Source organism: Poecilia formosa, unplaced genomic scaffold, assembly GCF_000485575.1.
Source record: "Poecilia formosa unplaced genomic scaffold, Poecilia_formosa-5.1.2 Scaffold41, whole genome shotgun sequence".
Lineage (NCBI taxonomy): Eukaryota > Metazoa > Chordata > Actinopteri > Cyprinodontiformes > Poeciliidae > Poecilia > Poecilia formosa.
Genome location: NW_006799980.1, coordinates 1,458,485 through 1,475,148, shown reverse-complemented (window position 1 = coordinate 1,475,148; position 16,664 = coordinate 1,458,485). Strand labels below are relative to the sequence as shown.

General features: G+C 39.8%; 1 long non-coding RNA gene across 3 annotated transcripts in view; it reads right to left on the bottom strand.

Annotated features, from left to right (window-relative positions):
- LOC103137545 (uncharacterized) overlaps window positions 1-16,030 on the bottom strand; it is a 66,868-nt gene extending 50,838 nt beyond the window's left edge. Inside the window, exons 1-3 of one of the 3 annotated variants that reach the window (XR_476156.2) lie at window positions 15,716-16,027; window positions 10,745-10,966; window positions 10,522-10,642 (exon numbers count right to left, since the gene is read on the bottom strand). This is a non-coding gene — a long non-coding RNA (uncharacterized LOC103137545). Of the gene's footprint in view, window positions 1-9,222; window positions 10,643-10,744; window positions 10,967-15,715 lie in introns of those variants that run through there. The other 2 variants (XR_476155.2, XR_476157.2) reach the window with 2 other exon arrangements.
- Window positions 16,031-16,664: the final 634 nt, after the last annotated feature.

Here is a 16,664-nt window from a genome sequence, read left to right as displayed (position 1 = left end):
GTCATTCAAAGCTCTTGTTTCCTGTAGTTCTGAGCTCTGGCAGGGCATCACATCATTTTGAGTCATTTTCTTGATTTGCATGTATTCCCATTACTCACTGTTTGATCATTGGCTTTCCAGGAGAAACCTGGATATTTTCATTTAAAACTGAACTGGAAGGTTTCAGAATTGTATCCATTTTGACAAAAAAATAAATAAAAAATAATAATAACAAAAATTGCATTTGAGGGAACAAACTCAAGAGCATGATGCTGCCCCCCACCACGTTTCACTGAGGATGTGGAGTTCTTGAATATGTTCAGCGTCGCATTGAGCTGAATATGTTTTATGGAATTGTTGCCTCAAGTTCTTCTATAAAGCGTCAGTTTCAAACCTGTACATTTATCTAGACAGATGGAAAATACAGCAGATTTTTTACTTCAGCTCCAATGTTCAAAGCTGAATTTCACTTGAAAATCACATTTTAAATCATACTTGCATTGGGGAGAATGTCAATAAGTAGGCAAAAAAAAAAAAAAACACGTCAATTCTGTGTGATTCAAACTAAATTTCTTCCAAAAAAAAATAAAAAAATAAAAAATACAAACAAGAGCAATGGTTTGAAGATGTTTTCTATGCCTTCTGGGAGCTTCTCAGCCTGCATTTGATCTCATAGGTGTGTTGCACAGAAAAGGCTGGGGGGTTTGTGCTGATCAATGTCTCCTTTTCTTCCCTCCCAACATTACGAAGAACTTCCAAGAGATTTCTGAATTGCCCTTCCAGTATCAGCAAATCTTCGGGCACCGAGAAACCATGAAAGACTGTAATGAGAAGATGTTCTAAAAAGTTTACTCGTGCCTGCCTCCGTCCAGAGTGGATTTATTTTCACATTACACACGGATTAAAGAGGGTGGTGAGGAGACTCCCTGACTTTGATCTGACCTTGGAATGCAAGGTAGACCAGAGAGCTAACCAACAAAAGAACAGAGTCAAAACCCAAAACTCTTCTTCTCTGATCTGCCGTGGGAACCCCCCCTCTGTCGACATCGTCCCAGAGGGAGAGGAACCCGCGTCCGGTGTTCCAGTAGAGTTCGCCTCAGCTGCCCGAAAGAGTCTAGCAAGCCGGATTAAATGGAGCAAACACGCCGTCCACCTGGCCCCACTTGTCAAGCTGCTGATCATACCTGCTGCTGAAACTTGGCGATATCCATGTTGAGCAGATCAGGGCCAACCTGACTGCCTCCAGCGAGGTGGTGATTTTGACAGGATTACCTGCAGGATCAACAAAGCGTGCCCTCTTTAACTCCAGAAGCTTTGTCACTGTGATGCAGGTGGATAAAGAGCAGGTGTGGAGACCGAGGCAAAAAAGACGGATTAGTCTCTGACAGTAGAATAAATGTTCAGTTTAAGTCACAAAAAACCCCCAAAAACAAATAAAAGCACAAACTTATAAAGACATTTGTAACATGATGAATACCCATCAACTCCAAACGGCCATTTGGAATAAGAGTCTTGTCTTAATGGTCCTGGTTGTACGGTAGATTGACCTTCCCAGGATGTACACAGCCTCATTTTAAAATAACTTTATCTGGCACATTAATGTAAAAAATCTAAAATGAATGGACAGAAAACAAAAACTGATGTTACATGTGTTGAATGTATTATAGGTTAGTGACGGTATTTGAAGAGATCTTTACCCCTCGACTTGTGAAGTATTTGTAGACAAATATTGATTGAATTTTTAGAGTGGAACGTGGCTTTGTGCAGCCAGTTGTTTTTTATTTTTTTATTCAGCTTTACATTATTTAATTGAACTCAAAAAGCTCTATACCTGCCAATGTGATGTTCAGAGTAAACAGGGAAATGAACCAGTAACAACAAGGTGTCTAACTGTTTGTTGTACGCTTAAGGCAGACAAATGATATAAATCAGCCTGTTGGCGCTGCCACATTTCAAAGTGACACACAAACAGCGTGCAGGCCTAGTTGTGCCAGTCATCGCTGTTCTTTTTGCATTCATGCTGCCAGAGCATTTCGACTGAGATATATATATATATATATATAAAAAAGAAAGAAATATGAGATTCCAACAGGAATGTGCTGTATATTTATCCGTGACTACTTGGGTTCTTCCCCAGCACATATAATCCGCAACCCAATGTTTGTCGGCTTTTGTCCTTTCTGTCCTGCCGCTGTATGGGCTTTCATGCCTCGCTTCCCTTCAAAGACAAGTCAATGGTGGCTCGGTGGTGTGGTATGCCTGGAAAAATCTAAACATGACCGAGAAGATGTCGAGTAATCCGGGGTTAACGTGTCTGGTCAGATGGAAATCCTGCTCAGATTGCAAAGCAGCATGGGTGTCCATCCGCCTCCTACGCCGCTTGTCTAACGTCAGACTAGCTGCCAGGCTCCGCCAGAGCACCTTCGTATCAAGTCCATTATAAACAACCCAGCAGAGAGTCTGATTATAGATGACAGCTGGGTACAGGTAGGCGCTGGCACAGCTGCGGTGTCGGCCCCGTCCTTCCTTTTTGTTGCCGTTTGGAACGTTGACTTGAAAGACGGCTAACCTAAGGCGCACAGCAGCTACACCTGGCAGGAGGTATGAAAGATTTGAGCGAGTTTTGCAGGCTCAGAGCGCTTTGCCAAGCGCGAGGAACACAATGACGGCAAATTATAATTAAGAGAACGACTTTCTTCAATCTTGCGCCACACCTGCCTCTAGCCTTGGGACACTTCAGCCGTTCAAGTTCAATCACAAGGAGGAGATGCACATGGCAGCACGGGGCCAGCAAAACAATCAGGTGGCGTGGGTGACCAAGCCGCAGCAGTTTGCTTGAGCCATTTGTGTTCTTTCCCTCCAATGAATTACTAATACTTTTTTTTTTTTTTTTTTTTTTTTTACCTGCACTGCAGAATACATTGATTAGGATATAAAACTTTGTGGTATCTGATTTAAAGCCCCATTTTGTCTTAAAAGGGTTTTGTTTTCTCGGGGTTCTATTAAGTAGTCGTGTATAGTCAGCATCTTACCTCCAGTACCTTTGTGAGCCACCTCATGTAAGATTATGTCTCACCTGAGAGTCTAGCTCTAATAGACAGCTAGATTAAGACTAGCTATAACGATGATGTTCATCATCTAGAAACAATTTTAATGCAGACATTTGTACCGATTTTGGCAAATGGAATGATTTAGTTTGGAATCAACCTTCTAATCACCCTTCCGTTTTAGCGCCGTCCATTAAACACCCACTCTCCTACATAATAGTTTAACACCTTCACCCATATCCATCATTCCCATTTCCTTCATCCAGTATTCCTACCACCACCTCCTCTTTCCTTCACCTCAGCCCAACCTAACCTTCTTAAAGATCCACCTATCCTACCTCCTTCACCCATTACTCCTACGTACCTACTTAATTTCTCATCACCACTTTACCCTTTATCTTTACCATCCTTTTTACTTTATCAATCATTTCACGCATTGGCTGTACCTCGATCATTCTTCATCTCTCATGCTCATCTTCTTCATCTTTATCTCCATCTCTCATTCTCACCCCTCTTACAAATGCATCACTTATCCTTCATCTTTTATCCCTGCTCCTTCTATCCTTTGTCTCCATTTTGTTATGCCTTCAGAGCCAAGACTCTGATCTGAACAGTATCTGTAAAATATGAACACTCTAAATTAAACTAAACCCACTCTTCCCAAGGAGACATGGCAGCAGCAGATTCATGCTGTGGGGATGCTTATATAAAAATACATGCCAGAGTTTTTATTTGGTAAAAATAAATGCACCATATTTTCTCTATCATACAAAACACCACATTGTGTTTGTAATGAGAACTTTTGCCATTTGATGATTTTCAATAGGACATTTTGAGAAGGTTGTCACCAAGATTTCAATTAAACAATCATTTCATAGCACAATATAAAAAAGTGCAGAGAGTTCAAGGGAGAGTAAGTCGATTTAACCAGATGCCTTTTTATTTTGTCAGCAGACCACAACTGTCCCCATCTTTAAAAATGTGAAAGTTTATCCACCTATTATGAATGTAAAAACAAAGACATAGTTCAGGGATGGATGAGTTGAGATTTGTGAAGGCTCTTCCAAATGGTACTAAGGTGTAGTGCTCTTTTTTTTTTTCTTCTTCCCAACTGTTTTTGTTTTGAATTGTATCCTCCAAATTTAAGCAAAGATTAATTTAATGAATTATTAATTTCATGCAAAAAACAAAACAAAACAAAAAAAAAACATTCAAAGCACAGGGTTAAAGTTTATTATGCGTTTTCTTCGAAAGGAAAATATTACAAACAAATTCACCATTTTGCTCAGGCAGTAACCTTGAGAGATTTACTTTCACAGATACAAGGCCGGCCCGAAATACCAAAAATAATCCAGGCTCTTCACCTTAGCGAAAATTTATGAGTCATATTAAAATAGAAAGATCCTAAGCAGGAAGAAATCCGTTTCAAGAGGAATCTGAGCTGCACAGGCCAGACTCTTCTGTTGGGAATTCCTTAGCTGGCTGTAGTTCACCTACAGCCAGTGGAGCAAAGTCATAGGGAACACCTGCGAGCGCTTGATGTTCCAAATGACTGGAAAGAACAAGAACAACATGGAGTTGGCCTTGGCAAATCATTCATCATTTTTCCACCACCTCCCCCCCATGGACCTGGTTCACTGTTTAAAGCCTCCCACAGAAGCTGTGGAGTTCACAGATGTAAGTTTGAGGCAGATGTGCAGCTGCTGTAGCATAGTGAGGATACTACCTTAAACTGTTCTTGGTGCTGGCATCACTGTTTTTTGGCAAATGTGCCTATTTATATGAGGGGGGGAAATCCAATTTGGGAATTAATAAATAAACAAATGCTCCCTGTGTCTCTTATACATCTGCTCAAAATTTTCTCCTCCCACCGCATGCGTCCTCGCTGTGAAACCAGCTAATAATAGCCATGCGGTGCATGCTTCTTTGGCCCCATTACAGTGGTTATTACTGCTTAAATTAGGGAAAAGAAAGAATGCCTAAACCCATTTTTTATGAAGGAGGCACCTGAAGAAGACGTCACTATTAGCAAGCTTAATTACCTCATGTCCTAGGGGTACACAACAACCCCCATCCCCAACATCCCACCCCTTACCTCCACTCCACACAGGAAGAATGAAAACATCCCTCCTACATGATCACGACATATTTCATGCTAATGCTAAGTGCCTCACCACCATTTTTTCCCCTCCTTTTCATCCTAGGACATGCACCCAGAATGCTGATCACCATCACAGCAACAAGATCCCACAAAATTTTTTAATTTTTATATCCCCTTTCCTTCGCATTTTTTTTTTTTTCACATTACAGCAATTAAGTTAAATATGTCGTTTTTTGTTGGTATTTGAAGTGACAGACCAACATAATGTCAAAATTATTAGATGGGGAGGGGGGAAAAAATTCAGTAGTCATTTGCAGTCAGCCCCAACTTTTACTCTGATAGCCTGAAGTCACATTATTAATAAAAAATAAAAAATAAAAAAATAAAAAGAGTTCACTTATGTCCAATTTCACTTCAGTGTAGCACTGTTCTGTGAAGAGGTTTATTAAATATCAGTGTACAGAGAGCATAATGAAGATTAAGGAACACAGGAGACAGGTCAGGGACAAAGTTGTGAAGTAGTTCAACAAAGGGTTACATAAAACCATATGAAATGACCCGACCGTCCACCGACACCGGCACCAGGGAGAAGCAGCCACGAGGCTGTAGGAGCTGCAAAACTCAGACTTTTAGGTCTAAGGATCTTTTTATGAGAGAACTATTGGTGGCGACAGTGGTAACAGTTCATCTTATAACTGAATACCCACTTGTGACCATGGGAGGACAAGACACTTTCCATTCCAGATGTATTCAATTTTTTTCTGTTAAAAATAAATGAATAAAGTATGAAAACAAAAAGCAAATTACATTTTCCTTCAGTTTCACAACTAAACCTGTGTTGGACTTGATATAAAAGCCTATTGAAATGTAAATTAAAGCTTAAAATGTGAAATAGTTTGAGTATTTAACAATACCGATTTGATTTTGTATATAAACTCAATAGTACAAGACATGTTTGGCCTGTGTGCCTCCGTATATGATGATACTTTTGCCTTTTTCCTCTTGCTGTGGAAATTCAACTACTTGCATAACGTCGTCGAGGTTAGACAAGATCTCAAAAGCCACAAAATGAAACCGGATCCCTACATGAAGAGCTTCAATATGAGTTTTTCCTGACTTGCAATGAACAAAACATACAGCTGCCTAAACATGAGATCAGCCCATAGATTAATTCACACACCGAACATGAATCCTGTATATGTATATTTTTTTTAACAGGACATTCCAATGAGGTGGATGCAGTCGTAGAGCACCCAGTGGACTATTACAAGATATGCCATGGTTTCATTGAGACTACTTTGCTGAACTGAGGTAAACGCATGACAAGCTAAATCAGCCGGAAGAGAAGACAAGAGGGATGAGGGCAGACAGACAAAGGCAAAACAAAGGAGGGGGAAAAAATGAAATCATGTACCGTTGAACAGCTGTGCTGTTTCTGCGGTCACTGCTCTCCAGGACAAGCTGAGAAGGACGGCTTCGCTATTTCTCTCCCCATGTTGGTGCAGGAGATCAATAATATCGCTCTGTAAGGGAAGTCACAGAGCTTATATTGTGGAAGATGAAGCATTGTGTCTGGAATTATTCGATAATGTTGCTGCAGTTAACTATATGTAATAAGCCGTGCATTGGAAAATGATGCATAGCCTTGTGCTTATTTTTGTTTTTAATATTAGACAAAAATAATCTCATTAAAAACAAAGAGCAAATGTTAAGGGGGGGCGGGGGATCTAAATCGGTCCTTATGTGGAAAGAGAGCTGTGCTCCACGTCTGCCATCAAGAGTATGCAATGACTGACAATGAGTCTTTCACATCACAGGGACAAATTTTGAGCTCCAGGTAAAAAACTGATGACCAGATGTTCTGCAGGATTTTGTGGCAGAGCAGAATTCATTTGCGTCCTGAAGAAGCAAAGCAGCTCCAGGCCATCATACTACCACCACCATGTTTGACAACTGGGATGATTTTATTATTATTATTATTTTATTTTTTATTAAATGCTGCATCAGTTTCCCCAAAATTCTTGATCAATGCGTTTTCATGGGAGTCAGTAATGGATTTAACTATTTGGAACATTTTGGATGCCATTTCCTACAACTTTCTTTCTTTTGGTGCATAGTGGCTCTTCCAGTGTTTCACTGGATACCCAGAGACATTAGAAATGTCTTTGTGACATTCTCCAAAGTAATAATAGTCAATAACAGATCTTTATTGTTCATCTTATTTCTTTAGATTATTCCTTTAGCCTGCTTCATGTTGTCAGGTTGAATTTTGCTTCTTCTTTTTTTTCCCCTGGCAAAAACCCAACCTCTACATATTTTAGTGAAGCTAAACTAGAGTTCACAAAACACGTGGTTAATAAAAATGTATTGCGTCGAGGCATTCTCTTTGGCACAAAGCCACGGATGTCTAGACGTTCTTTTCCTCCCAATTCCCTGGGGTTATCTTTGATATTTTTTAAACATTTAATTGTGAGAAAGTAAAAACAGAACTGATTAACAAAGGGAGATTTACCTTTTCACTGCACAGCAAAAGTGTACATTAACTCAAAAGCTAGAAATGTATTAAAAATTTGAGCAAAGGCAAAGTGTGGTCCAAGAGTTCAGAGGAATAAAATTAACATAACAGATTTCACCTCTTTCATAATATCCAAATATGAAGTCATCGGTTTTACCCTTTTCTGAATACTGTGTTTTAAAAGCACATAAGGTGATCTAAGGTTTATTCTGAAAACATAATTATGCTGGAGAATTAGGAAAATACTAGGGACACAATATTATGAGCTCAAGGTGAAAATGTCAGCAGATAATCTATTTTTGTTTTTTCAGTTTTCACTACTTTAAAAAAAAAACAATATTTAAAAGCTTCACAAAAGATAATGGTCTACAAAAAAATATATAAAAACGAAGCATTAGCAAAGGAGGCAGAGATGCCTTCAAATTTAAAACATAGTTTGAAGCTGTAGTGGTGGTGGTCACCAACATCACATCTGCAAAAATTCACTTCTGAAAGAATAACTAATGGTAAATCTCAATTAATAGTCTAAGGTTACCTTAAAAACCGAAGTTTTCTGGTGTTTCTCTGATGTTGAAAACCTATAATGTGCCAAGAACCATTTTTAGATAACGGAGTGGAACTGCTGAAAGTGACTTCAGTGCAGATTTTTCAAAATTTGTTTTTGGATAATGCAAAGCACATATTACTAATTATGGAAATTAGAGCCCAACAATCTGGAGGAAAAGAGAGGATCGGTCCAGTATTGAACCTAATGATGTTTTAGGTTGCCCTCTGTAAGGAGAGTTAAATTTGTGTACTTGCTACTCTTCTAACTAGTATGCAAATTTACTGAATGATACTCTTACTAAAAACCTTAAACTTCTATTGCTATCCAAAGGCATAACGTAAGCCCTGAAACAGAAATATCCTGATGGAAGGTAGACAGGAAAGCAGGCGAAGAGATGCCGGGATGACGTGTGGCAAATGGCCACAGGCCAAGACTCAAATCCAGGGCTGGTTGCAACAAGGACTGACAGCTTCCATACACGAGGCACCTGTTCAACGCTTAGTCTCCCCTATGGCTTCACGTTTGACAGCGACTGAATAAAATAGACGGTCCAAAGGGCCCTCTTACTAAATATGGAGCTGAGATATGCATTTCCAATCCTACATGGTGCTGAAGGTTTTCTGTTGAAGGCAAAGACTTCATTTACCAGCTTTGGACAGACAGGCTGAAACTTTCCCCCGATTTTTCTTCGCATATTAGCTCAAGTTGAGATTGGTCACAGGTTCTCATCTAAATGAGTGTGTAAACCCACAACATGACTCTGCCACTCGTATGCACCTTTTGGATGCATGATTTATTTGTGAAAAGGTGATCAGTGAGATGTTCAGAACCTGGCAGTTTTATAAGCTACTTTGAACTTATCCACAATATACTTCTTGTTCGTTGAAGTTCTGAGGCCGTCACAGAACAGTTGCACGACCACTAAAATGAAATCGCACACAGGTGGACCTCAAAAACTGATCACTGGCCGCTTGAACTGGCAAGTTGAAATGTATTGTTATCAGGGTGAAAGGGAACCGAATACCAATGTGAATCACGCTTCAGACATTTTTATTCGTTAAAGATTTTAACAGCTATATGCATGATTTTCCTTACACTTCACAATCATGCACTGCCTTTTGCATTGATCTCCAAACAAATCAGCGATGAAGAATTCAGGATTCTGAGCAGATCAGAGGCAGCATCTGGAAGGAGATTGTCCATTTTATGTAGTGTGGGCAGATGTTGCAGCTATGGAGTTCCCCTCCAGCACTGGTTTGTTTACAGAACGAGAATGATTTTAACTAGCACATAATCCTGCTTGTCAGCACTGCTGAGCTTGAAGTTGTCTCATATTTTGATGGTGTTATACTTGCGCGATCAATAAGCAAACGCCAAAAACCCCCTCGCTGCATGGTTTTCATAAAAAAATTTTAAAAAATGCTTCAAGTAAAACCCAATATGAGAAAAGTCAGCATGAGGGCTCTGTGTAATATGAGTGAGGTATGTAAATTCAGAAAATGCTTTGCGTCTTCCCACCTTGCTGGATTAATGACCATTAAGCTCTCTTGATGTTGAAAAATCAAAGATGCAGCAAACGCAACCACAAACAAAACAAACAAGCCTGAAAAGCACCACCAGTTTCAACCTCACATGACTCAAGAACAGAGGTTTGAAAAAATAAGAAAATAAAAACCACGAAGGGCGCGTTTGTTTTCTACTTAAATCCAAATTAGGCATTCCTAAGTGATCTTCCAAGAGTGAGATATCCATAAAGCAAGTCCAACTCTTCAGTGTACCATTACCCCCCTCTGCTGGCGAAGACAAAATTCAAAACTCTCTCCGAGCTCCACAAGGGAAGTACATTTAGAACATTTTTACCACCTCATTGTTATGACCCAACACATTCTGGCTTGGTGTTAAACAAGGAGAAACAGTCTAACACATGCTGTAGATTTTATTAGTCGAGCGGAGCACTGTGACTCATTTCCAAGTCAGTGGCTGGAGGAGTTGTTTCAGTATGCAATATGCTCTCTTCTCGCAGGATGACTTGCTCTAGCTCTCCCTCGTTCCCTGCCACCTCTCGCTCCTTCATTCACAGTCGAATTCATTAGCTCTGCTTGCCATGTTGGCGATATGGTGAGGAATGAAAATTAAGGTGACAGAAAAGATATTAGCAGACGTCTTGTAATAAAATCAACTGATGTTATCAGGGAAAGTACAATTGCACGGAAACTCCCAGTGTCTTTTTTTTTTTTCCTTCCCCCTTTAATTCCTGCAGATGTCCTCTACGTCTCCTTCTGAGTTAACGCGTTTCTCTCAGTGCGCGGTCTCTTTCTCCCGTTCTACACACCGTCGCACGTGGCATCTTTCAGCTTGTTATGCATCGCTTTGTGTCATGGATGCTGTGACAAACAACATGAAGACGACTTCAAATCGACTAAGCCAAGAGCTTCTCCATCTCTCCTTCTGTCCTGACGGACACAAAGTAACATTTTCTTAAAAAAACATTCATGAAAATACTAAAGTTAACCCATCATTCATTTCACTATGGTAACTGCTAATCGTCTTCCTACCTGATCATCACAGGGAGATGCTGCCCCTCTCTTCCTCACAACCTTGCTTGAACAGATTGAGGTTTGCAGACGTCTATTGGTGCACAACTCTCTGAAGATCTCGGTATCGTATTCCAGCCAGGCTGAAAGTTAGACTTTGATCGGGTCAATGAAAAATCTCGATTCTTCTCCTTTCTGGTCATGCTGTAGCTCCCACTTCTGTCTTTGGTAGATCATTTCCCGCTGATGGCATAAGGAGGAGTTCATGGTCAGCTCAATAGCCACTTTAAGAAAATGATTCTGCTACAAATCTGCAAAGACAAGCCTCTCTCCGAGTGCTCTCTGGTCATTTATACATCACTTATCAAGCCAGTCATGTTCCAAACACGTGCTTTCGTCAATGTCCACACAGAACTTTACATAGATAAACAGGCAGCCATTTCCCATTACTAATGTTGACTGTTTCCACTCTCCATTCAGCCAAAATCCCTGTTGATGCATATTCGTCTTTTGCTAAAGATCCTATCCAAAGCATTTCGCTGTCATCTATTGTTCATACTTAACATACGGTTGTCATTTACAGCATTAAGATGTACCTCAACCTATGTCGATGGACTAAAATAGATTCAGTCAGATTTCTACTGCCTGGCCAACAAACAAAACAAAAAATATATATAAATCACCATCTGAAGTTAACTGAGCAAATAGATATGAGCCTCATGTTGGACAGCTACTGCATGGACAACAGTCCTCCAGCTGGCAACAAGTTACTTAACCCCAGTTGATGCAATTAGTGGCATCTCGTTTCTTACTGGGGCGTAGGAGGGAAGTTGTATCCAGGTTTTGAAAAACAAATCACCCAAAAGAGAAGTTTAAGCATCCTAATTAGCCTGTCCTTGGTCTGAACACGTTGGCAAAAATCTGTGTCAAGAGGGCTATCCGACCACCAAGGTGCTGTTTCTTGGAAAGCTTCCTTGTCCTCCTACAGTTTTATTCCAGTGTTGCAACTTAACTGATAAGTGCCAGTTCATCACAACCTAAAAAAATAAAAAAATAGAAGAGAAAAAAACGGCATCCAAAAATACTTGCCATCTTGTTCAGATCTTCTGATTCATCTGAAATAATGGCTTGTAAAGGTTGGAACATGATTTAAAGAGGTAAATAGTTGTGATATCTGAGCACTAATGAATGAATAAGAATCAGTTACAGGGTAATTATGGTTAAAAAAAAAAAAAGAATACATGTATAAAAGATGTGGATGCATCATCAAGCTCACTTCTGAAACAGAATATTTAGTTCTTCAACATATAGTACTTAAATGAGCTTTGCTTATATGATGCCTCCAGAACTTTCCAAAGTACTGTATATAGCTGTGAAGTGGAAAGAAACTGTTGTTTTGACTAGTTCTTACATGCAAAAAATGTGAAAAGAACCACCTTTCACTGCTGTTACAGCTCCAAGTCTTTTAGGTTGTTTCTACCACCTTTGGACAGCCTGTCAGATTCTCAATTGAATTTCCGTCTGAACTTTGACTGGAGCATTCCAACACAAAATGTACAGTTTGACAATCCTACTGGAGATTTAGTTTTACTTTCAGGGCCGTCGTCCTCGAGAAAGAAATTGAAGGATCGGCTTGAACAACTTGATCAGTGCCAGAACATCTACCATACAAAACAATGTGAAGTTCAAAATATGTATAAAACCACAATCTAGTATCTTTTAAATACAAACACTGACTGTAGTGAATTTAATGGAATTCCTTAAACAATTCCTCTTGGAAATATAGCGTTTCGCTCGCTGGTTTTGAACTGCCATTTCTTTTCGATTGCGCTGATATGGCAGAGTTATCTGATCTGGCCCTGCTCTTCCATCTTGTACTCCTTCACTGCCTGAGCATCTGCTGACCCTGGCTGCTGCTGATGCAGCTGAGATAAAACATACCAAAAGCTGGAATAGCTATAATTTAATTCATATTTCCAAATAATGTACATCATGTCACCCCCTCCCTACTGTGTGGGTCTTACTATGTTCATGAACTCACTGCTTAGTAGCATTTCTTACCAAAATATGCTTTTACACATGGTTAGACCCTTTACTTCCCAAGCCTTCATACAATTTAGCTAAATATTTAGCCAACTTTGCTTTTAGCACATTGTTACTTCACCTGTGAAGCTCTTGTCTCGCTACCAACATCTCCACCTGGCCGGTTTGCTTCCATCGCCTGTGTGAGCCGCCAACACCGTACAATTTGTCACTATGTTCAACCTGCAACGCGTCTTTATTTCTTCAACCTCATCTGCGAGCCTCTAGCCTGTGTCTGTCACCTGACAAAATTATATTGATAAGATCAGCTTTTGATGGTATGGTTATAATATATTAGTAACTAGAGAGAGATTGCTGAAATCTGATGGCCTTTCAATTTGCAGAATGAATTTGTCTTAAGAAAACAGTAACCGCACATTAATTGTAATAGTAAGACGAGCTTATTTAAATGGGGGCGGGGGAGCATTATTTTTATCATGTTATTCCCTCATCAAAAACAAGAGTATTGCTTTGATTCTTCCATACATGTTTGAGAAATCCTTGAGTCACGTAGCCATCGAGGGTCCGAAATGCTTGATCCCACAAAGCGTTGCCTTTTCCCATGCAGCTCCTCCTTGGAGCTGCAGTCTCTAGCCGAGCTGCTGCCTCAGTGCGGCTCTCCCCACGCCTCCCTCAAACAGCTCCATCAGACAAGCACCAGCAGCAATTGACCAACACTGAGTGGTACTGCAAGCCTTAGCTTATCATACAAACTACTTCTCAGTCCAACACTCCCAATGAGAAGCATTGTTGTGATGACGTCCTGAAGGCAGAGTTTCGGAAAGGACAGAGGCTTCTTAAAGAGAGTCCAATTTCAAGCTTTCAAACTGTGAAGGAAATTGTCTTTTCTTTTGTCATGTAAAGAATTTTTATAGCTGAAAATAATGTACTTGATTGTGTCATGTGGCTGAAAAATGCATTTACTTCTTTTTACATCAGCAGAATTAAAAATATAAAAGTGTTAAGAGTTGGATGTGAACTTATAAAATTAAAATATGCATAGTTCTTTTGTAAACACTATTAATCACAAACACTCACTTGCTGACAAGTCCGCCAACCTGTGTTGCCCATTGTCACCTCATAGCAGCAAATAGAAAGGGAAAGCACAGGCACACAATGACTGCCATTATTAGATATGGAGCGATTCAATTCTGATGACTGTACGTTCTTTTTTTTTTCAGAAGATCGTCGTTCTACATGTTTAAAGGTCATGGCACATATAAAGGAGATGAGACATAACGGTGCATGGGGCAGAAACACGATCGCCTGAATCACTGCTGAACATTGTTAGATAATGAAACAAGCTCTTGACTAATTAGTGAGTCATGAATCTTCTCTTTGGAAGGACAGACGTGTACGTGCATGCTCTCTTATCGCCACCATCTCTGTCAGCATGCAAGGGTTGTTTTTATCCCCCCCACAAACCCCTTCCATCTCCCAGGGATTTTTAACTCCCCATCCCTTCTCACAGCACCCTGTACATCTTCCTCCTCCTCCTCTTTCCACTGCCTCTCCTGCAAACTCAGGAATCAGACACAGGTTTGCTACTGCTGAGAAAGCAACCATGGTAATCCTTGGGCTCAACTTCAAAAAGAGCCCCTAAAGACTACACTCTGTACGGTTTGTGGAAACTCAGCCTGCTACCAGTGTTTGTGGATGGAAGGAGGGTTAAAAAAAAAGGAGACCTTCTCATTTCTTACTAGTCTCTTACCAAATACCTATTTCACTCTGCTTGCTGACAATAGAAAATTGGTAGCAGCAGTTTAGAAGTCAAAAAGAAGAAGACTGAGAGGTTAAAGGAAAGAAGGAGGAAGATGGACAGCTATCAGTTCGACATTAGATCCCAGGAGGATTGACTGAATCAGCAGACATACAACCGTAAAGGAGCAAGAGTAAATGCAGTTGCTACCGAAACAAATTGTATAGTATGCATGCCCATGTGTTTGCATGCCGTTCATGAAGAATTTTACAAAAAACTGCTCAGTGGTTGAAACGTATGTAATGGTGAGGACTCCAGCAACACTTGAAATGGTACAAAAATCCTCTATTGGTAGACCAATGAGGCATTTTGGCTCTTTGTGCACCTCAGTTGGTAGAGTGGTGCCAGAAAACACTTTGGTAACAGACATATGTAAAAAAATATATATATAAAATTTTTGAACATTGGACATTTGAACCATGACCCCTTGCAAACAAGTTTATTTCAATAAATTAGCCCCAAACAGATTCCAGTCCTATATGAAACCAAGGTGACACAAGTATCTAAAAATTGCTTGTTGATGCGCATTCCACACATACTAAGCATATTGAATTTTGCTGTGTTTTATCAGTCTAAAATATGATCAGCTTTGCCTAGTTTTGTTCATGTTTATGCTGAACACATAAAGTTATGTATTTTATGTGCTATATTCAAACTGAAGTTCTACTTAATTTATAAACAGCTTAAATATTTTTTTAATTTGTCAATAAGAGGAAAAATGTTTGTTTAAAATATGTCTAAATGTGCATACCCATTGTTAATGTTTTGTTGAAGCAATTTGTTCTTCGATATCAGCTTTCAATCCTGTGTTTGGCAAGACTCTCAGCATCCCACATCTTGACTGGACAATATTTACTCACAGTCCTGGGCAGAAGTTTTGTAAATCTAGCAGATTGTAAAAACATATCTTGTCTGTAATTCTTTTTCAAGAGACTCCACAGATTTAGGGTCTGAACTCTGGCTGGGGCAATATACAAACAGGCTCAGAATGGTCTCAATTACTCAGCAGTAAGTGTTATGGACGAGCAGAAATCAGAATAATGGAATAAAGAACTCCAACAATACAATTAGCTTGTGTGCAGGAAAGCTCCTAGGAGTGATAGCTGTAGAGCTGGTTTAGGCAGGCATGAGAAAACAATGGATTAGCTCACCTGGACCTACATTTTACTTATCCCTCTGGAAAGCAGCTTCTCATCTGGTAGCCCCAACAGCTCAGTCCAGAGTAGTGGCAGGTTTTCAGTTCAGCATTGTTTTTAAAATGTGTGTTTTCTTCAAGGTAAAAAAAAAAAAAAAACTTGGCCGCAAACGGTTTTCTTCCAAAACTCCCAGCGGTGTCGTCTTCTTCTTGAAATTTATTGGCTGTTGGCAAGAAACGTTTAGGTGAGCATTACCGCCACCAACTGGTAAGGACCGTGTACCAACAGATGAAACTCATCAGCCTCATCATGAGTTTCAGCGTTTACGGTGGTGCGTTTGCTGCTGTAGAACATTTGAGTACCTGTTCTGTGAGGATCGTTTTCACCACTGTTTAACCCCCCGCCCCCCACGCTATATTTTGATTCATAGCTTAGCTTAAAAAGTTTTGCTTGGATAACCTAAAACCCTGTCAAACACATACTTGATTTTTACTGTTTTAAAAGCACGTATATGCTTTTAGGACATATATTTGTCTGCAAGACGAGAGATGTTTTTCGCAAAAAAAAAAAAAAAAAATGCACCACCATAGACTCAGGCTGCAGATGTTTGCCTGAAAGCAGACAGAAGAAGTAGCTCCGAAAAAGGCACTTTTATAACATCTCAAAACCAACAAACTTGTTGGACACTGATAGCTTCTGAACTCACGGAACAGGTACAGATTCTAAACGAGGAGCAATCACATAGATGTAGGTAAACAACAGCAGAGTACTGCTTAAATATCACTTTTAAGTGTCGAACCATCTGACAGTATGAACATCAAAACACTGATGCTAGTGCTTTAACTTCTTTTACATAGTGTACTGAATGTACAGCTATGTGAAAGAATTAGAACCCGTAATTGAATAGCAATTTGTTTCAAAAGAAATATTACATACAGTCTAATCTTCTATACATGTCTCAGCA